The sequence below is a fragment of the Mus musculus genome, chromosome 14 (assembly GCF_000001635.26).
Source record: "Mus musculus strain C57BL/6J chromosome 14, GRCm38.p6 C57BL/6J".
NCBI classification, from domain to species: Eukaryota; Metazoa; Chordata; class Mammalia; order Rodentia; family Muridae; genus Mus; species Mus musculus.
In genome coordinates, this window is record NC_000080.6 from 60616510 (window position 1) to 60638112 (window position 21603).

General features: G+C 46.5%; 1 protein-coding gene and 1 long non-coding RNA gene across 7 annotated transcripts in view; one reads left to right on the top strand and one right to left on the bottom strand.

Annotated features, from left to right (window-relative positions):
• The window catches only part of Spata13 (spermatogenesis associated 13), a 279389-nt gene that overhangs the window by 131342 nt on the left and 126444 nt on the right, over nt 1-21603 (top strand). The window contains exons 1-2 of one of the 6 annotated variants that reach the window (XM_011245026.2): nt 18187-18355; nt 19859-20137. The exons of 2 other annotated variants lie outside the window; for them this stretch is intronic. The gene's annotated coding sequence lies outside the window, so the exon portion shown is untranslated. Of the gene's footprint in view, nt 1-18186; nt 18405-19858; nt 20138-21603 lie in introns of those variants that run through there. 3 more of the 6 variants (XM_030247762.1, NM_001033272.2, XM_030247764.1) reach the window with 3 other exon arrangements.
• Nucleotides 430-6707, bottom strand: Gm41166. The gene is made up of 3 exons (XR_874674.2): nt 6622-6707; nt 6188-6256; nt 430-643 (listed from the first exon to the last, which is right to left on the bottom strand). It is a non-coding gene; the product is annotated as a predicted gene, 41166 (long non-coding RNA).

Sequence of the window (21603 nt, forward strand, 5' to 3'; positions counted from 1 at the left end):
CAGGACAGTCACAAGCTCTAATGGGTGAGTACTGGGTGTCCCCACTGTCAATCCTGGCCCTTTCTCCAGAAAACAACTAATGATGTTCTTTGTTTTTGTTTTGTTTTGTTTTTTCCAAATATATAGAGCTAAAATGAAGCTCTGGGGTTCATTAAAGCTAAAACAAACAGACAAACAAGGGAAACAAAGAGTATAAAACAGTGAAGTAGGGCCATGAATTCTGGGCTAATTTTCTAGCCTGCTAAGTGTCAAATACCAGGACACATTTGGTTGATGGAATTTTGCCCCAGTTTTGACATTAAACCCAGCAGAGTTTGCCTGTGCCATAGTATCTTGAGGGAGAGTGGTAAGAATTGGAAATGTTTGGAAGTTAATATATTAGAAGTGCTGAGAAAATCTATGAAGGTAGCTTGTTGGCCATGCCAACTCTTTTGGTCTTCTCTACACCCTTGTCAGACGTCCTAGCCACACTTGACTCATGAAGTATATTGTGAATATTCACAAACCTTTATACTTGATGCTGTCCTATCTCAGAATCTTTCTTGACTTTCCCCGTGGAAGAAATCCTTCTGTCTTCTGTGTTCCAGCACGGCTTTGCATGTCCCTTCCCTGTGTTCTGGATGTTTTGGCTGTAACATGTCACCTAGGGCAATAGAACTTGAATACAGTTCCCACACATTTGCTGGAGGGTCAGCTGGAGGACCCCACATCCCAGGAAAACAAAATCTGTGGGTGCTCAAGTTCCTTTTGTACATAGAAAAAACATTTGCATAGAACCTATATACACACATGTCTGTGGACCTTAAGTAATCTCTGGAGGACTTGCAATACCTAATAAAAAGTGAATAGTGCATAAGTAATTATCCCAGTAACAAGAAAACACGTCTGCACAGTTTTAGTATTGATGCAGCCGTCATGAGCCTCGTGACACAGAACATGGGAAGCAAGCACCCAAATGGCCACACGGGTGTGGCGCCTCGTGGCAGTGAAAGAGTGACGAATTCAGTGCTGTGCTGTGTGTGCCATCAGTTTAAACTTTGCTTGTTTTGGAACTTTGGAATTTTCTTTTTAATATTTTCAAACCAAGGCTGGTTGAATTTGTGGCTTCTGAACCTGAGAATTCTGAGGGCTGATGGTCCTACTTGAGGAGAGGGTCTGAGTCTCCATCCCTGTAGCCCAGCCTTCTTGACTCCAGACTATCCAGCTCTAAGGCATTGTCTTAATCAGTGATTGATGGGGGGAGGGCTTAGTCCATTGTGGGTGGTGCCATCCCTGAGCTGGTGGTCCTGGGTTCTATATGAGAGCAGGCTGAGCAAAGCCAGAAGCAAGCCAGTGAGCAGCTCCCCTCCATGGCCTCTGTAGCAGCTCCTGTCTCCAGCACTTGGCCCTGTTTGAGTTCCTGTCCTGACTTCCCTCAGTGATGGTCTATGATGTGGAAGTGTAGGCCAAATAAACACTTTCCTCCCCAACTTGCTCTCGGCCATGGTGTTTCATCACAGCAATGCTGACTTCATAAAAAGGCATAAATCCTACTGCCTTGTGCACTACAGAACCCAAACAGCTGGATAACGGGAGGAGACACAACTCCTGCTTTTCCACCAAAAGTTATTAACTAGTGTTTTCATCTAGAGTGGCGGCATTGTGATTAGGTAAGAAGATTTCAAACAGACTTTGCAGTCTGAATGAAGTATAAAGCCTAATCCTTTAGTGCAGCAGCTTTCAACCTGAGGGTTGTTACTCCTTTGGTAAACCTCTGTCTCCAAAAACATTTACATTACAATTCATTAACAGTAGCAAAATTACAGTTATGAAGGAGCAAAAAAAGATTTTATGGTTGGGGTCACCACAACATGAGGAGCTCTATTAAAGGGTCACAGTATTAGGAAGGTTGAGAAACACTACTTTAGGTGAAAGGAAATATATCCAGAGGAAGTGTCCTTCCTGTGTGTCCCTCTACCCGGGCTTATGCATATGTGGGCCCAGAGGACATAGTAACCTCTTTAGCAGGCCCAGGTAAGAAGGCAGGGTAGAGGAGAGTGTGTGGAGAGCAGCTGTGGGAGTCTATTCCTTCCTGGAATGAGCTAACAGCTTCCTTTTTCCTCCTTTCAGCTTCTCCCCTCCCCCCACTTTACCTCTCTCCCCCCTCCTCCCATCTCCCTTGCTCCCCCCTCCCTTCCCTCCTTCCTTCACTGCCTCTTCCTTCTCTAACTTCTTACTGTGTATATGTGATATATGCATGTTTGCATGGTGGTGGTGGTGGTGGTGGTGGTGCATGTGTGTTCACACACATGTGCTTTTGCACATATGGAGGCTGGAGATCAAAGTTGGATGTCTATTTCTAAATTCCCCACTCCCAGCTAAGAAAAAAACCTGGGCAAGCACTCAATCGCTGAGCTAACTCTCCAACCCTCCACCTTATTTTTTGAGTCAGGGTCTCTTACTGAGCCTGGAGCACACCAATTGGGCTATACTGCCTTGCTGTGAGCTCTGGGTTAAGCAAGTCTTTGCCTCTGCCCTCAGCACTGGGATTCCCCACATGCCGGCTTTTATGGGGGTGGTGTGGATTTGAACTGGAGTCTTTATGCATATGTGCAAGCACTTTACACACTGAGCCATCTCCTCAGCTTTTTTCTTTTCTCCTCCTTTGCTGTGCTGGGCTTTGATTCCAGTCACCAGGCAAGTGGTACACTGAATAAAACTGTGGTTGCTCCTGGCTTTCCTGGAGGCAAGTCTACCAAGAAATTATTGGCTTCCATCTAGAGACAGGACCTGCTTATGCTTATTAAGGTGATAAAGTGCCGTGCCTCTGTGATAATCCACATAGATATAAACACAGTTTGCAAATAGCTTCTGGAATGTTCTTATTCATGACATCATTTTGGAAAGCTGGGGAAATTTCTAATAATTGCACACAACTTTCTCACTTGTAACAGGTATTTGAAAAAACATTCTGTTGTGCATTTAACTAGTACATGTTTTTGTCCCTGGAGGTTTCCCACTGTGCTTGGCTGTGTTCTGTATGTCCTGAAGCTCTCTACCTGCTGTAGCACTTACATTTCTCTCTGTGTCTGTCAGGCAATCTGTCTGTCTGTCTGTCTGTCTCTCTCTCTCACACATAACTTCACACACACACAACTTCACACACACACAACTTCACACACACACAACTTCACACACACACAACTTCAGACAGGCTTAACCATCTCCCCTCATTTTGATCATCTAAACAGTTACCAGTCTTTTTTTTTTTTTTTTTTTGGTTTTTCGAGACAGGGTTTCTCTGAATAGCCCTGGCTGTCCTGGAACTCACTCTGTAGACCAGGCTGGCCTCGAACTCAGAAATCAGCCTGCCTCTGCCTCTCTAAATGACCGTGCCAAGACACTGTTTTTGTCCTAGAATAGGAACTCATTCCCATGGTGGTAGAAAGGACACATTTTGGGATTCTCGATGTGTATCAATGACTTCTTTCCCTAATGGCTTCCAGAGCAATCCTCACTGCTAAGGGAGACTGAGGACACTGAGGAGGGAGTCAACGGAGATGCATGGCTGAGGGCTGGACTCTGGACTGTACACTGGGCCATCACAGACAGGCTCAGCCAGCAAGGGGATGCTAATAGCAGCACTCTAGAAACTGACCCTTTAACATACAGGTCTAAGGAGGAACACTTTAGACCCAGTCTTTAGCATCCAAGTATTCTATTGCTGCATCTGTCTGTGGCTATTTGAGTTTCTTTCATCTGTTAGCTATTGTTAGAGTGCACTGGGAAACAAACACTAGGTCAAGACCTGATTCTCAAGTCTTTCCTTTTTTATTACATTAGTGTGTGTGTGTGTGTGTGTGTGTGTGTGTGTGTGTGTGTGTGGCGCACGCGAGCAGCACACATACTTAGAATCATCACTACAGCTCAGATAATAAACTTATAAGGGTCTGTGGGATCTACATCAACCTCGCCTTGTTTTGAACCCAGGTACTTTTGTGTTGAGTTTTACAGACTAAGCTTTGTTTCTTTCCCCAGAAATGAATCTTTTATATCAGAGTACAAATTGGAAACCAAAGTTAAACAGAAATCAACTGGCTATCTTAGCTCGTTTCTATTACTATAACGAAATACCTGAGACTGGGTACTTTATAAAGAAAAAACATTAATTTTGATAGTAGATCTATAATCTTATTAGTCCAAGATCTGGTGGCTCTCATATGCTCAGCTTTGGTGAAGGCCCTGGCTGCATCTCATAGTGGTGAATGGCATCACAGTGGGAAAGAACAACCTTCCTGCCTAGTCTTGAGTATTTTGTTACAGCAACAGAAAATAGTGTACTGCAACTAGCCCCTTCTCTCTGCACCTCTGCTTCTTCTCCCAAAGCTGACTCAGCTTCTATCCTACGCCCATCTTAAATGGATGTTGTTTTCCTTTCTTTGGTAAACCCTATCTCTAGCGTTGATCTCCTGGGAATCTTATTTATATAACAATACTGATATTACATGTTCTCATGTAACTGAAGAACCAAAGCAATGCCTAACCCTCTTCTGGTTCAGCAAGGACCAAACTCCAGCCCTCACTACCAAGGGTTAATTTAAATCCTTGCTGGCCCAGTGGATCTCTCAGCAGCCTGCTCTCCAACTACTTCAGTCACCATCATTCTTTCCTTTGGTCCCACACAGAACTGAAACCCACATGCTGCCTCTTTGTTTGTGGATGGAGTTTACATTCCTCGAGAACGAGTCACCACCAAATCAGAGTTCTCTCACGCGGCACATGGCAGAGCCCTTCCTGGTAGAGACTCATGGAGACCGTGAACGATAAACAAGGACTCTCGGGGAAATAAACATCAAAGTCCGTGCCCTTCCTTGCCATCCCACCCTCCCCAGGCCTCACAAATCTCTCTACACAGCACTGGTAGACCAGCATTCTCTTGTTGTCACATTCTTCCTTCTCCAAGCTGTTTGGTCCGTGAAGCCTCTCTCATCAAAAATGTCAACAGCAGGACTGAATCAGCAGCTCGCTGAGGTTCTCAACTCTCCAACCAACTTCCCTTTGCTTTAGCCTCTGTTCAATCATATCAGGGATCACACTTGTGACATTGGTCACCTATGTGTGTACACCAAGTATTTGTGTTTCTGCTTTAGGCCTGGATCCTTCCTGGGGTAGAATTACAAGGAAGAGATCTGAGCTTGACTAACTGTTCAAAGGTAGGCAGGGTGGTTAAGCGAGGGCAACCCAGAGATATACCCCAGTGCTGTGGCTTAATTGTGGTAGTGTGTAGAAGGCATGGTGTTCACTGTGGTGGTGCTGAGGTAGTAAGACCTTTAAGAACTAGGTTTAAGCTGGGCCCAGTGGTGGTGTCATCCCAACCATTCCGGAGGCTGAGGCAGGAAGATCATAGACGGGTTCAACGCTTTCCTGGACTACAGAGTGTGAGCTAAGCTTGAGCAATTCAGTGAGGCCCTGTCACCAATAAAAGTGAAAATGGGCCTGGGGACAGAGCTCAGTGATCTGATACCGTCCAACATCCCAGGTTCAATTTTAAGCATGTCCTTTGAAAAAAGGATATGAGGAAGAGTAATCTGGTGGGAGATTCATGGGTTACTGGGGATACTGCTCTCAGAAGGGATAACAGATATGAATATCCATATTTTTTTGTGTGTTTGTGGTGCTTAGAATGAACAAGGTTCATATGTTTGAATGCTTAGTCCTCAATTGGTGGAACTATTTGGGAAGGATTAGCAGGTGTGGCTTTCTTGGTGTCACTGGGGGTGGGCTTTGAGATTCTAAAAGACCACACCATTCCCAGTTAGCGCTCTTCTGTCTGCTTAATGGTTGGCATCTCTTGACAGCCAAATCCTCTTCTTTGGGCAATGACAATCTTGGATTTTTTTTTAATTGAAAATAGGTTTTTCTCTCATATAATACATCGCAACCGCAGTTTCTACTCCCTCCGCACCTCCCAGTTGCTCTCCACCTCATCTCTTCCCCATGTCTACTTACCCTTCATTTCATCTTCAGAAAATAGCAAGCCTCCAAGAGATGACAGCCAAACAGGACAAAATATGATACAATAGAGCAAAGTGAAAGCCCTCATTTCGAGTCTGGACAAGGCAACCCAACAGGAGGAAAAGAGTCTCAAGGGCAGACAAAGGAGTCAGAGACACACCCATTTCCATTGTTAGGAGTACTACAAACTCACCAAGCCTTAACAGATATGCAGAGGATCCGATGCAGGTCCATGGAGGTTCCATGCTTGCCGTTTCAGTCTCTGTGAGTCATGTGAGATACAGGATGGAGACTCCCAATTTAGTCTCTCTCTCTCTCTCTCTCTCTCTCTCTCTCTCTCTCTCTCTCTCTCTCTCTCTCTCTCTCTGCATCGTGTCTGGCTCTGGCTGTGGGTCTCTTCACCCTTTCCCATCTGCTGCTAGAGGAAGACTCTCTGATGGCTTCCAATCATATTTGACAATCCTGGCTCTTAAGGCCTTCCACTGACTGGATATCTACTCACATTATCAAGAGCCATCTACTTTACTTAAAGTCCACAGGCTTAAGTGTTAATTAAATCTTTAAAATGAACTGCTGGCAACATCTTAAGACTGATATTTAACTAAACCACTTGGCATGGTGGCTTACCCAAGTTGTCACATAGCCATTGCAAGATTCCTGCTTGGACATTGGCAAGTCCCCTTCCAAGCCTTATTTGAATCCATTCCTATGGTGAGTCTGGGAAGAGAGAGAATCCTCATTTCAGATGAAAATGTAAACACCCACATGGGTTAGGAGACCTGGGTTAGGAGACCTGTTGCAATTCATTCCCCTTCAGAAACAAAGTCTAGTTTGTGATCTATAGACAGACGCCAGTTGCTTCCGGAAGCAGCCCTGGGAGACCTAACCTGTGAGTGGACAGAACTCCTTTGACAGCTAGATGTTCGGACTGGTGCACCTGACCTTTGAGAGCCAGGCAGCTCTGTGCTGGCTTATTTTCACTGTGTTGAGGATAGAATCCTGCTATCTTAGTTACTATTCTTACTACTTAGGTTCTTAGTTGGATACTTAGTTGCTACTTAGTTTCTACTGCTGGGATAAAATACCCTGACCAAGGCAACTTAGGAAAGAAAGGGTCTAATTGCAGTTTACAGCTTCAGGGCGTTAGAATCTGTGGTGACAAAGGCATGGCAGCCGGAGTAGCTGGAAGCTCATAGCTTGACTTACACCTGTGAGGCAGAGAGGGGAAGAATCCTGGGGAGGGGGTTGGGGGAGGGGTGTTTTGAAACCTCAAAGCCTGCCCGAGTGACACACCTTCTCCAAAAGGCCAAAACTCCCAAACACTTCCAACAACTAGGGACCAAATATTTAACCCTATGAGCCTGGGGAGGACCGTCTCATTCAAACCGCCACACCAGGGGTTTGCACGTGCTGGGCAAGCCTGACCAATGAGCTAGATTCCAAGCCTCAATTAGTTCTCAGTCTACATGCAGCTTAAGTATTCTCTGCCCCCATTTTCCTACTGTAAAAATGAAAGCCACAATGACCTTCCCCTGTAGGACAGTTTGAATAAGGAGATGAAATTCCAGGTTGGTAAAGCATGCCCCAGACAACAGCTCTAAGCTAGCAGGAACAGAATGCAAAGTCCATTGGGGAGAAAATGAAAATAGCCATTTTATAGCTTAAAGCTCAATCGACACCAGCCCCTATGCTTAGGTACCTTTATACTGATTTATTCCTGATGTCTTCTACATGCTCCTGACCTCTGACCTACCTGCCGGCCCTTTAATCTTTTTTCTTTCACAATTAGTCTTTTGTTCTGATTTTGGCTCTGCTTACATTCCCAGAAGGCGATGCCTGCTTGTGGGCTTGGTGTTGTAGGTGAATAGAATCTGAGCTCAGACACCTGGGTTCAAATGTCAGCTGGGGCTAAGACGTTGGCTCTGCCTGCCATGGGAGCACATATGTTTCAGCCCAGTGTTGGGGAGACAGAAAGAAGTAGATAGAGCTCTGTGAGTTTGAGATCAATCTGGTCTACATAGTGAGTTTCAGGCCAGGCAGGCCTACCTAGTGAGAACCTGGTTTGGAGGGCTTTGATTGATTGATTGATTGACTGATTGATTGATTGATTGGAGATGCTAGCTTTCTCACAGAGGCCTCAGCTTCTGCATCTATGAAAAAGAGAATTTATCAGTTCCTACCAAACAGGGTCAGTGTGAGGACTGAGTGAGTTCAAACAGGTAAAATGCTTCCGGAAGAGCCTGGCATGGCTGTACATATAGGTGAAGAAGCGTAACTCTCAGAAGGCTGAGACAGGGGGATCACCCGAATGAGTTGCCTTCACCACAGTTTCCTGGCCAGAGTTGGCTACATTGTGAGGCAGTTTCAAAGCAAACAAGTGTAAGCTCAGTATGGTGACTTGTTTGTCTAAGCCTAGAGTTTGAGAGGTGGACGCAGGAGCTCAAGGACATCCCCGGCTACAAGTCGAGAGTTTAAGGCCACCAAAGGCCACGCAAGTCACCGTCTCAAAAGAGAAACAAATGAAACAAGAATCTAGCACACATTAGGTATCTAACCGACCTTGCCCCCCATCACTAGGGGAATCGACGAGGGAGGCAGATGTGAGGCTTGGTGAGGCATGCTTTCGTTCTCAAGGGACACAGCTTGTAAAGCTGGTGGGCACCTCCTGGAGCAGTGACCACAGGTGACGTATGGCATCGCTGGGTCAGCCCAGGCTGCTTTCGTCAGCTAGTTTGGGTGTACCACACAGTTTGGGAGACTGAGAAATCCAGCATCAAGGCGTTGGGAAACTTGGAGTCAGTCTTGGTCCTGTGTCCTCTCGTGGTGTAAGGAGCAAGATTGCTTTCTGGGGTCTCTTTTAGGAAGGCAGTAACCCCACATGCAAGGGAATCCCACCTCATGCTCTACTCCCCGTCAAAGTTCCACCTTTGAATTTAGGGACAGCGTAAGCAATCGGCCTCTTCCACTCTCTTTTGGCTCATTTGGCTGCTGTAATAAAATACCCAAGCGTGGGCAATTCGGAGATAACAGGAAGCCATTCTTTCTTGGTTCTGGAGGCTGAAAGGCTTCAGATTAGGGCTCCATCCATCTTGCTGTCTAGGAGATTCCTTACAGAATTGATATTTGTAGCCTTGGCCTACAGAAAGGGCAGGCAGCCTTCCACAAGTCCTTTCACAAGGACATAGATTCTACTCGTGACCTCATGATCCATTTGTACTGCAGTCCACGGCATAAGCCTGACCAGGCAGGGAGCTGGGCAACTCCAACTTACCGGGTAATAGATTGGTACTCTCAATGCCCCATCACACTCCTCTTGTTCTCTAGAAGTCAGAAATGGCATCACACGGCATGACCTCTTCCTGTCCCCTGGAAGTCACTAAGGGCAGCTGGAGGAAGGAGTCGCAGCCAAGTGAAGATTAAATGAATACAAATTACCAATGCCCTCCACACTGTCTGTGAGAATGTTCATGATAAGTGAATGTAGCAAAGACCCAGTGTCTATAAGCACTGGAAAAGGGCACAGCATTAAGAAGATTTCATAGCATAAAAAGAGAATTAGTGCTGCATAGCTCCCCCACAAGAACAAATCTCTCACACATCTTGCTAAGAAAGGAAGTCAGGAAGTCAGAAGTAAAAGAGTTTATCCTGCACGATTCCTCCGGCTCCAAGTTCAGAAACAAGACAAACAAAAAGCAACTTATGGTGACAGATGTCGGGTAAAAGCTTGCTCTTAGGATACTGGGAATGAGGGGTTTTCCTGAGAACCTAAAAGTATTCTGTATTTCTTAAAGATATATTTAAATTTATTTATGTGGTGTGTGTGTGTGTGTGTGTGTGTGTTTGCCAGACGTGTATAGGGCTGCTCATGTAGGTCAGAAGAGAGAGATGGGTTTTTCTCTAGCTGGAGACACAGGCGTTTGAAAGCCTCCTGATGTGCATGGTAGGAATTGAACTCAGGTCCCCTGGAAGAACAGCAAAGGATCTTAACTACTCTCCAGCCCGTGTTCTGTATTTTGATCTGAGTGGTGGTCACATTGGTGTTCTATTAGTCTTTCTATGCTCTGGAACAAATTACAAAAAAACATTGTAGGTTAAACCAACGCAGACACAGACAGACTGACAGACACACACACACACAAACACACACTCTACTCTCAGTTTACATGGGTCAAAAGCCTGCGTGTAGCTAACTGCATGTTTGCTCAGGCCCCACAAGGCTATAATCAAGTCATGGGCTATGGAGAGGGGACACGGGGGAGTGGGACAGGAAGGTGAGACAACCCATGACAGTGCCCATTCTCAAGCCTGACAACCTGGGTTCTAGCCCAGGGAGGAAAGAACCAATTGCTCCAAAAGTTGCCGTGACATGCACACACCCACACAATTTATAAGAATGATGATGATATGATGGCGGCGGTGGTGGTGTGGTGGCAGCCGTGGTGGTGATGGTGATGATGATGATGATAAATAGGCTAGCCTGTGTTTTTGTTCCTTTTGGGGCTGTGATTTAATAAGCATTGCAGTTTCCTGATAGCTGGTGACTGGAGACTGCCCCCAAGACCCAAAGGCTGCTCACAGTTCCTTTCAAGTGAGCTTTCTTCAACACAAACCACTTCATCAAACTGGTAATATGCTAACTTGGGTCTTGTTGCTATTGGTTTTATTTATTTATTTAAATTTAATTATTAGGAGGCAGGATCAAATGTAGCCTAGACTGCCCTCAAATGTGAATCTGAACATGACCTTGAGCTTCAGATCCTCCTGCCTCCACCATCCAAGAGTCTTGGTTATAGCCTGTGCCACCGTACTGGGGTTTTATAATAACATAACATGATCATTTCATGACATCTTACTCCATACCATGTCCTGTGGTTAGGCTCAAGTCACAGATTCTGTGTGCACTCGAGGATAGGGGATCGTGGGAACCCACAGAGACCAAGGGACAGGCATCATTAAAGCTCATCCTACACCCTAACATACACACTCGGCTTCACAGGAAAGATTAGACACTTCATTGCTACCGAAGGAAAAAGGTAAATGGCAAGCCAGATCCACAGGAGCGACCTGCCTGCAAGATACATTGTCCAAAAGTGACACTTGTGAAAGTAACCAAGCAATATCTGATTTGACTTAAGACCCAGACCATGAGAAGGAACCCATAGCCAGTGCTGCTAAGAACCTGAGTCTGGATAGGCCAAGGACCTAGGGGGAAACTAAATAATACTGTTCTGAAAAAGGAACATAGCAATAAAATGATTCCTAAGGATGGACATTCTGCTATACTCACAGATCGGTGTCTTGCTCAGTCATCATCAGAGATGCTTCCTCCTGTAGCAGATGGGAATAAATACAGCCAGACACATTGTAGAGAGTGATAAACCTTGGAATACTCAACCCTATAAAGGGTGTCTTCAAATCCCTCCCCACAGGGCTCAGGGCTTCCAAGAGGAGATGGAAAGAGTCTAAGAGCCAATGGGGATGCAGGACACCACAGAGTCAAGGCCTTCTAGGCACAACAGGGCTGGTGCACATATGAATTCACAGAGACTGTGGCAGCCTGCACAGGGCCCACACAGGACAGCACCAGACAGGGCCCTAGAGCTAAGAGGAGAAGTGGACACAACCTCATCCTGGACCCTGAAGCTATGTACAGTTGATTGCCACTCATAAATGAAAAATTAATTTTCTCCAAGGGTATCTCACTAAGGAAACAAACTACTCTTCAGGGTAGACCAGACTCCCAGCAGTAGCTGACCACCACAAAAGGAACTCAGGGACATCTTTGGAAGATGTTTGTCTCAAAATGTTGATCCAGGGAGTTTTTATTTTGTTGTATTTTCTGTCACCCAGGGCCTCTGTATATGTACTATGGCTTCTGTTTTTGTGTTTTCATGGGACTCCTGAGTGCTCAGGTGTGTGTCTCTGCACCTATATATTCACTTCTTCTGCCTTTTCTTTGCCTTTTTTTTTCTTGTTTGGCTGTTTTGTCCTATTTGTTTTCTATTTTTTGTTTGTTTTGTTTTGTTGCTTTTTCAAGACAGGGTTTCTCTGTATAGCTCTGGCTGTCCTGGAACTCACTTTGTAGACCAGGCTGGCCTCAAACTCAGAAATCCACCTACCTCTGCCTCCCGAGTGCTGGGATTAAAGGCATGCACCACCACTGCCCGGCTCATATTTGTTTATTTTAATTTGTTATTATTATTTCTTAGATGCCTGCTTATTTTCTAAGGAGAAACAGAAAGAGTGTGTGGTTCCAGAGAGGAGGTGAGGGGAAGAGAAACTGGAATGAAGAGGAGACGACAACTGTAACAAAAAATATATTGTAATAGTGAAAAAAGTCTAGTTTTAATAACAGAAGAAACAAGCAAGCAAAAAAGAGATTTAGGTGCTTCATAATACTTACGTTATACCTCAACAGCAACAGCAACAGAATCCCCCAAGCCCCAAGACTGCGGGAGATAAAGTCGCTTTTTCTAAGTCATACTGCTACTCAGCAGGATTATAACTCAGTTCTAAAGTCAAAGCCTGTGCTCTCCTTCCCAGGCTGGCGGAGCATGTAGGTGTTCAGACTCGCAGCCACTGTCATGTCGATTGGATTTAGAATCACCTGGAAGACAGGCAGACTCAGCTGTGAAGGCATTTCTGGAGGTGATTAACCGACTTGCCTCCTCAGCTTCTGCCGTTATGCCGCTCGCACTAAGATGGACTATGTCCTGTCAGGCAGTGAATGGAAATGAATCCTTCCTCCCTTCAGTTGCTCACACACTGTCTCTCTGTCTTTCTATCTCTCTGTCTCTGACGTTGTCTATTTCTCTGTCCCCTCCCCAACCCTGTGTGTGTGTGTGTGTGTGTTTGTGTGTCTGTGTGTGACTCCCATGTGACACCCTCAGGTGTCTTTCCTGGATCAATCTCCACCTTAAGAAACTGCTTTGGAATTGAGATCTCACTGAACCTGAAGCTCTTTGGCTCAGCCACGCCGGCTGCCAGGGGGCTTCACAGATCCACCCGTCTCTGCTTCCTCAACCCCACCCTCCCCAGCCTGGGATTACAGTCAGTTGCTGTTTCACTTCCTGTGTGAATTCTGGAGATCCAACGTCAAATCCTTGTGTTTGTGCAGCAGGCACCTTATAGACTGCGCCACCGTCTCCTCAGCCATGCCCAACTGCGTTTACGATACATTTTGTCAGGCGTTTGGTCACAGCAAGGAGAAAAGTAACTTAACAGTAGGTAAAACTTAGAAGACTACTGTGGCACAGGGCTAGGCACCAGTTTCATTACTTGTAAACATTGCCGGGTTCACTTGGAAACATGCTCAGGGAGTGGTTCGAACATCTTTGTGTAGCTCATCGTGCAGGTGCCAGAACCCTTGTTCAGGTGCTCGCCCACCTTTACCACGGCATGACACACTTCCAAGAGTCTGACTGATGCCAGTCCACTGCCCTCGAGCCTCATTTGTCCATCCGCCCTGGAGACCCCTGATGTTCTCACGACGAGTCTTCCATCTGTGCTCTCTCTGTTTTAAGATCCCCCAGAATACAATTCTCCTTGTTTTGTTCCTCGTTGTTCAAGGCTACTTACAAGCAAGCAATGAGTCACCCTGTGCTCTCCCATCTGTTCTTCTGGGCTTTGGACGTGAGTGGGGAAAAAGGAAAAATTTGCTTGGGGTTTAAAATGGAAGATTTCGGTCAGGGGTGAAGCTCAAAGCAGGTCACGTGATCTGCTTCAAACCCATGGTCATGGGCTAGGGTGCTTTTTGAGTGTTTGCTCAGAATTTTGGAGTGGTGAGAAATCATTGTTGAACATAAAACATAACAACAACCAGAAAGAACTGGCAACCTGCCCTGACTGTCAGAGCCTCAACTTAAGAAACTGGCTCAACTTTGTATATTTTGTTAATAACATTCCTCAATTAATATGCTTTAAAGCATATAACCAGTAACAAATAATGGATTAGCATTGTTATTCTGATTATTTTTATCATTTAGCTAGTATCTAATCGATAGTTCTATGGGAGGTCTCAAAATAAATAAAGTTAAAAAAAAAAACACTGCCCGCACTCATTAATATACAATCTTCCTGGTGCTAAAACAGTGGGTGCACTTCATGCTTTGTGATGGTGGCAAATATGAAGCCATGTCTTCTTGATGATACTCAGGGAAGTCGGGGAAGGGGTTAGTGAGCTTGAAGCAAGGCTTTAGAAGCGCCATGGGTTGTGATGACAGAGGTGGGTCTGTGTGTGAGCTCTTGAAGCTGTTTGCACTGCACACTTGGGACTGGCTGACTGTAATTGTCCACCTGATTGCTTTGAGGGAGGTTAACTAATACTGTGACCCTCTGGGCGCATCTGTGATAGCATTTCTAGAGATGATTAAGTCATATGGGTTCTGACATAATAGATGGATTAGTCCCTTGATAGAATCGCTATTAGGAGGTGGAGAAATTTATTGGTTGTGGTCTCTTTGGAAGAATTAGCTCACCAAGGAAGATTCTCAAAGAAAAAGTCCTAAAATCTCCAGAAAGATGTTTCTCAGCCTCTCTTGTTTCCTCCTAGAAACCACTGTGAATTTGGGGATGGGAGGGAGCTTTCAGTAAACTGAACACAGCAGCACCCCCTGAACCCTGGAGGAGTCACACATGGCCTCCATCTCCTGCTTAAAAGCTGGAGCATGTGATCAGATCCTGGCGGCCTCACTTACTGGATGACCTTGGGCCACTCATCCAACCCCGCTGAACTCTCCTCTTCCCCTCAATTATGAGTGACAAGATGACAGTGCCTTGAAGACCGTGTTGTGGCTTTTAGTAGACAACCAATGTGAACCACGTATGTATTAAGCACTCAATATATACTAATGCAAAGAGATCCTGATTTCAGAGAAAATATAATTGGGGGCATTTTAGACTTGGTATAAGGTGGAAGCTTCTATCCTTGGACATTCTCCAGCCCCAAATACCCATGTTCAGGGAGGGGGAGTAATTTCTCTTCTGAGATGTGGCCACTGGCAGTTGTCCCTGGTTCTGGGGTTGGCCTAATACCCATGTACATACAGGCAGCATTAATGGGAATCAGTGGTTTCCCATTAGTGTGTGATACACAGTGATGTGATCACACATCAGTGTGTGATACACACACACACACACACACATACACACGTAAGAGTCAACATGGAAATGATGAATTGTGGTTGAGGGGGACTGAGGTACTCCAAGATCAGTGCAGAGGGAAAGCTGGGAGACACTTCTGGGTGGTTCCCACCAGTGGGAGTGCAGGTATCAGGGCTGTTTGCTGGGCTGTCAGTGACAGGCAGGCAGCCACAGCAGCAGCAATAGCAGCCCATAGAGACATGGGGTAGGGTTTTGTTCTTTGACTTAGAACCCATGTTTTGTGGAACATATCTATGGAATGATGGAAACAGAAGGAAGTTTTGAGATCTCTGGACCTGGTCTGTTATGTAATGGATGGGCAAGAACTGGAGGTGTGTGCTGATTACAGACATGATGGAGGAGGTGCCCAGCCTTTCTCTAACACGTTTAAAATCTGAATTAGGGGCTTTATCCAAGGAGTTCATGCAACCTCCCATGGAAACTCTGAACACGTGTGTCTTGCTTTAAGGACCAGGAACTCACACTGTCAAGGTCCTGTGCGTGACAGCAAGAGTGAGCTGCAGGCTACAGTTTTAATTTTCTGACTAACGCAACTAGCAAAGTCTCGCTGTCAAATGCACAATGAAAAGGAAGCTTGAGTTGGCAACGTAAAGGGCTTGCCTGGGTCATCCAGAGTGTCAGGGAGGCAGAACGGCTCTCAGTCAAGTGCATAAATCCGTTTACCTGAGAGCTAGGCAAAGAACATTGCATATAAATATTAATAGTGGTTTCTAAGCAGTCAAAGGTTTGAAGCAGATTCTTCTTTTTTTTTAATATCTGCTCCCCACATTTGTGCTAATTCTAAAGGAATAATTAAAAAATATTCTGACAGTGCTAAAATGGATTTCATACATGAGGGCTTTATGTGGATTTTGTTAAGCTGGTGCAAGACAAATCAAGTATGGAATATCTAATAGCATTAGCCTCTCATGCTATGTCTCTGAAATGTGGTGGTGCACGCCTTTAGTTCTAGGCAGAAGCAGGTGGATCTCTGATTTCAAGGCCAGCCTGGTCTACAGAAAGAATTCCAAGACAGCTAGAGCTATTCAGAGAGAAGCCTTGTCTTGAAAAACAAAACTAATAGTAATTATTTGGTGAACAGGTGTTGGCTTGCATGTATGTCTGTGTACAACACGTGGCCCTGGGTCCTTCAAAAGCCATAAGAAGGCATCAGAGCCCCTGGAACTGGAGGTACATATATCTGTAAGCCTCCACAAATACATACATGCATGCTGGACCTGAAAGTCAGGTCTCCTGGAAGTGTAGCCAGTGGTCTTGACTTCTGAGCTATCTCTCAAGCCCTGTAGTTTATACTTTATAATATTTTCTACTATAAATATGTTTGTTGTCAAAACCTGCAGGGGGCATTTCAATAAACATCAAAAGAATACAATAAAATCTTCCCATATTTTCACAACCCAGAGATACTACCTAATACATTTGGTGCCTGTTTTTAATTAAGACAGAATTTCTCATGGTATTTTAGGGTTACAGAATATGGAGTGGCAATCACAGAGTTTTGACCCCCCTCCCCCATATCTTGTCATTAGCATTGTAGTACTTACATTCCTGCTCATGAACCAGAAGTGGTGGACCATAAGGAAGCAACACACGCAGCCTGTTTACAGGGTTCACTTTGGCACGTGTGTCATGGTTCTCTACAGATGCACAATGGCATGGACTCTCCATTACAGCTTGGGTTTTTCAGTAGTTAAAGACATACACACAATTAATTTAGGGAGGAGAGATGGTTCGGCAGTTAAGCCCAATTCTTACCCTTCCTGAAGACCACAGCTTGGTTCCCAGGACCCACATTGAGAGGCCCCCAATCGCTTATAACTCCAGCTCCAGGAGGTGTGATTCCTTTCTTTGCCTTCACAGGCAGGAACACACAAATGGAGTACACTCACTCACACAGACACGCATGCACATAGAAACAAAATAAGAGTTGGAGTAGAATTGAGGGTGAATGTGATCAAAATAGGTTGTGTGAAATTCTCAAACAAATGCATTACTCTATTAAAATAATCTAAAAGTTAATTTAAACTTTTTTATTGGTGCATTACACGTTCTTTTGTCTAAGACAGTGATTGTTCTTTGGTTAAGAAGCTTCTAATATTTAGAATAATCATGCTGGCATATTGTTGCCATTCAAAGGAATCGTCTCAGCAAACCACAAGTTTTAAAAGAATGCACTTGCCTTATGAATTCCTCAGAAATAACCACAGCACATTTTGGAAGGGTTGTGTGTGTGTGTCACAGATCCTGGCATTGAAGAGCTGCTTCCCCTCTGTGGTCTCAGTTGAGCCAAGTTAGGAAAGTAGGAGTTCTTTGAGAGTTCATAGTCCAGGCTCTGGGAAAACAGAAGGTCAAAGCATCTTAAAGCTGAGTTTCCATGGACTTAAAAGGAGAACCCGCACAGAGAATAGCCCTGAGCCTGAACGGAGAAGAGTCCAATAGGAGGAGGTGGGACAGTGGGCGTCAGGCGGTCACCCAGGCAACGCAGCAGCTCACCGGGGCGGAGGCAGCATGTTGGCCGGTAGGGAGCAAGAAAGAGTCCGTGTATGGTGCCAGTGTGTGAGTGGCTGCGGTGATCCGCAGTGGGACTCGGAGGTGTGGGACAGAGTCCGGGTCTTACTAGGGAGTAATCCTTTGAGAAGATGAAACGAGAAAGAGGAGTTGCTAGAGAAGGTTAGTAGGGCGGAGGCATGACTTGGAGTGAGTGAGTGGCACGAAGGCATAACCTGGAGGTGGAGCGGGTGGAGGTAGTGAGAGGCGGGGAATGAAGTGAGGTAGGTTGAGAGAGTCCTCTGAGACCAAGGGCGTGGTCTGGCCTGGGGACTTGAACCGAACGGTTTGGGGTTGGTCGAAGGAAAAAAAATTCTCTAGCGGGTAGAGGCAAGGAAGATGAGCTGGGGGCGTGGCTCCTTGAAGAGGAGGCTGGACCAGCAAGGAGGGCTGCGAGGACCCCAGGAGCGGGTTCGGGGGCGTGGCTTCAGGGGAGCGGTGTGGAGGCGTGGCTTCGGGAGCGGGCTGGGGGCGTGGCCCGTGGGAGGAGGCGGCTGAGCGCGGGAGGGCGGAATCAGCGCTGCTCTTTCTTGGAGGCCACGGCGCGCAGAGCCTGGCGAGCTCGCGGCTGCATCCCTGCTGGAGCCGGCTGGGCAGCAGGACCTCTTGGACACGCTGGCTTTGGAGCTTCGGTGGAGTGGGGACCGTCGAGGTGAGGCTACCCAGAGAGGCGCAAGGCTCTGCGGGGCGCGGGCTCTCGGGTGGGTATCGCGGAGGAACTGAGCGCCTCTGTGACCCAAGGGTGCCCCGCTGCCAGCTCCTGCTTGTGGCTCGTGGGACGGACTGGGACTGCTCACCTGTTGCGCCACCGTGAGCGCTCCGCCTGCTAGCGGCTGCTCTGGGCTAGCCCGGCAGCGCCCCCCGGGGAGGGCGCGGTGTGCTGTTCTTGCCGGTGCCTTTCCCCCCGGGACGTCAGGGATTACCCTGAAACTCTATCTACCCGCGCTCCCTGCTTGCTGGGCGGGCTGCGGGGTTGCGCCAGGACGACGGACAAAGGTTGGCCGCCACTGGCCCCTTGAATGCTTCCTTCCTCGGAGGGCGTGACCTGTGCATGGAGGGGATTGGGGTTGCGTTTTAAATTGGAGCACTCAGATTAGAAAGCAAGTTTCTCCTTCTGGGACGCAGCCTAAAAGACTTGGGGACTTTATCGTTACTTGTATAGAGAGTGAGTTGGCAGAATTGGGTTGGCTCCATATCTGTTCGGGATATGGGGAATTGCTATACTGGCTAGACTCTGGGATGGGACGACTGCCGCAGGAGAGGAATTCAGGTGGCTTGTGCTGGCGGACCCCACTTCTTAACAGCAAAGTTGCAGAGTCGGAGCAAATTTCTTCCCCGAGTGAAAGAAGACAAAAAAATCCCAACAGCAAACACAAGCGAGCCAAGCTACTATAGTTGCTGCCCAGCATGGGATCATGGCATTGATAAGTAGAATAGTTATTTGAATTTATTCACTGCTGGTTACCAAGGCTTCTTAGAGCCGTATCTCTCCCTCCCCCACTATTTTTTTCAGGCCCCTTCCACCCCATTTCTGTTGTCTAGTGTTTTCTAAATTCTCCAGACCTTCTAGGTTTTTGCCCATCTTTTTTGATCCCACTTTTAAAGCACAGAAATTTCACCCTGTTTGCTTTTTTTCCCCTCACTCTTGTTTTCTTTTTTTTTTTTTTACCTTTCCTAGCAAATGCTCCCTTTCCCTGCTATTCATCGCCCCCTTTCAAACTTCCTCACCGCATTGTTCTCTTGGTACGGGTTAATTATGCACCCCCACCGAGTGGGGCTGAACCTTGTTCTCTGCCCCTCCCCCACCCTCTAGAGCCTTTGGGGAGGTTGCTTTCTATCCAGCGTTTTAATTATTTTTCACTCACCTCCTTGGCCCCCAACTTGCCGCCCCACCCCCACCCGTTTCGTGAGCCTTTCCTTTCTTTGTGACCTGTGTGTTACCGGGCACTCTTTTTCCGGCCTTTTTACCTGCTTCCTCCCTAGCCACAGCCTGCCAACGCTTTGGTGACTTTCCCAGCTCTCTTGGTCTCAGATCCCTTGTGGTCCTCCCTTCCCCCCACAGGCCTAGAACACCACTAGGCTCAGTTTCCTCCTTTCCAGTTAGCCCCGAGTTACCTCACAGACTTAGTTTTTTGTTTTGTTTTGTTTTTTCTAGAAAGTCTGGAAGTGTCACTAGAGCTTCTGCCTTTCCACAGCGGCACACTGCCTGGCTCTCAGGCCTCTCCATCTGCCACTGTGCCTGTCTGTTGAAGTGGAATTGGACATGCAGCCCTAGAATGATGTCATTACCAACATTAATGTGATGATCACACAGAATTTACCAAACAGTGTGCTAAAGCAGTAATATTCATTTAAAATCTTCCTTCGGTCTCTGTCAAGGAAGACCCACCACTCTCCCCCTTTTGCAGATGAGGAAAGGGTGTGTTCAGAGAAGGTAAGCCTGCCACAGTCATGTTTGTCATGACTGTGTTGTTTGACTTAGTCTCATGGGGCCATGTGACTTCTTGACCTCAGACAGGTCGGGCATTCAGCTTTGGAAGTGAGGTTGTTATTTGACATGTTTTGTTTATTTTGCAGTGTGTGCCAGTTTAGGGCATAGAGTCTACTCTTCTTGTAGGACAGTGCCTGGGGAAAAGTCAAATGGCTGATGTCCTTCAGAAAGCCTGGCTGTCACCATCTCTGCCTTCAGCCTGCTTCCCATCTTTACCCTAGGACGTTGGGAAGACAACATCATAAAAAGTATATGGCTAACTGGCTCCTGTGTCAGGAGTTCAGTTTCACTTTAGTACAATGAATGAATGGGCCTTTGGGTCTCCGAGAACCATGCGGCTTCACGAGTCCTTTAATTTCTATTTCATTTTATAGTCTTAAACCTTGATCAGTTGTTTCCTGGCTAGTCTTCACTTGCAAGTTTACTGAAGGAGACTGCTGGAGTTACAGACTTTATTAGCTGGAAGGGACGTTAGAATCCACCCAGCGGGGAACTTGGCCCAGACATAAAGAGACAAATTTGTCCAGCAGCCGCAGCATCCCAGGACTGACGCCTGACCCTACAGCTCAGTGTGGAAAGCAACTTCATTTCCCGTCCTTTTTCTGAGCTACACAGCAGTAGAACTGCATGTTTCGTGTAGAATCATCTGTAGGTTTCCTTTTTTTGGAGGAAGCCTTAAAGACATAAGAAGAAAATATTTGCCTTTGAGACATGTGATGGCATAAGTGGGGTAAAACATCACAGAAATATGTATACGTTCAGGTGTTTTTAGAAGAGTGGTTCTTCCCAGAGCAACAAGAATGAACAGCTTTCTCTAGGCAGACCACATGGCACGTAGGGATTTCAACGTCAGCAGCTGGAGTGCTCTGCCTCTCCTTCCCTTTCCTGGGAGAATTGCATCATTACAAAGTACAGAAGGTACACTGAAATGTACGTTTCATGCAGGAGTGGCCGTGAGCTTCTTGGGAGGAGGGAGAAAACATCTGTGCGTGTCGTCTGTTCTCTGTGGCTCTGATGGTGGCAGCTGGGTTCCACAGTGGAGTCTGGAGGTTCAGGGAAGCCACCATGCCCAGAGCCCCGCTGTCAGCAGTGAGATTTGCATCCATGACTGTCTGTCGTATTAGAGGCATGTGAATTCTCTTGTGTTTCTGTGAGTGGAGCCTACAGTTTGCTGAGGCAAGTGTGCCGCCTCAGCGCCTTCGACAAAGGTAGAGAGATGGGTTCTGCTTACTGAACTGAGAATGACCAGGACAGGAGAGCCGGGCCGTGACCGTGAGGATCCAGAGGAATCTGCATCCTTTTCTGGCTCTGGCAGGGTGTGATGCTTGATAGGCCCCCAAGGAGCTGTGGCTCCTGGTAAATTCGGACATTGGCACATGCCGTTTCAATTTAGTTCTGGCTCTTTAAGG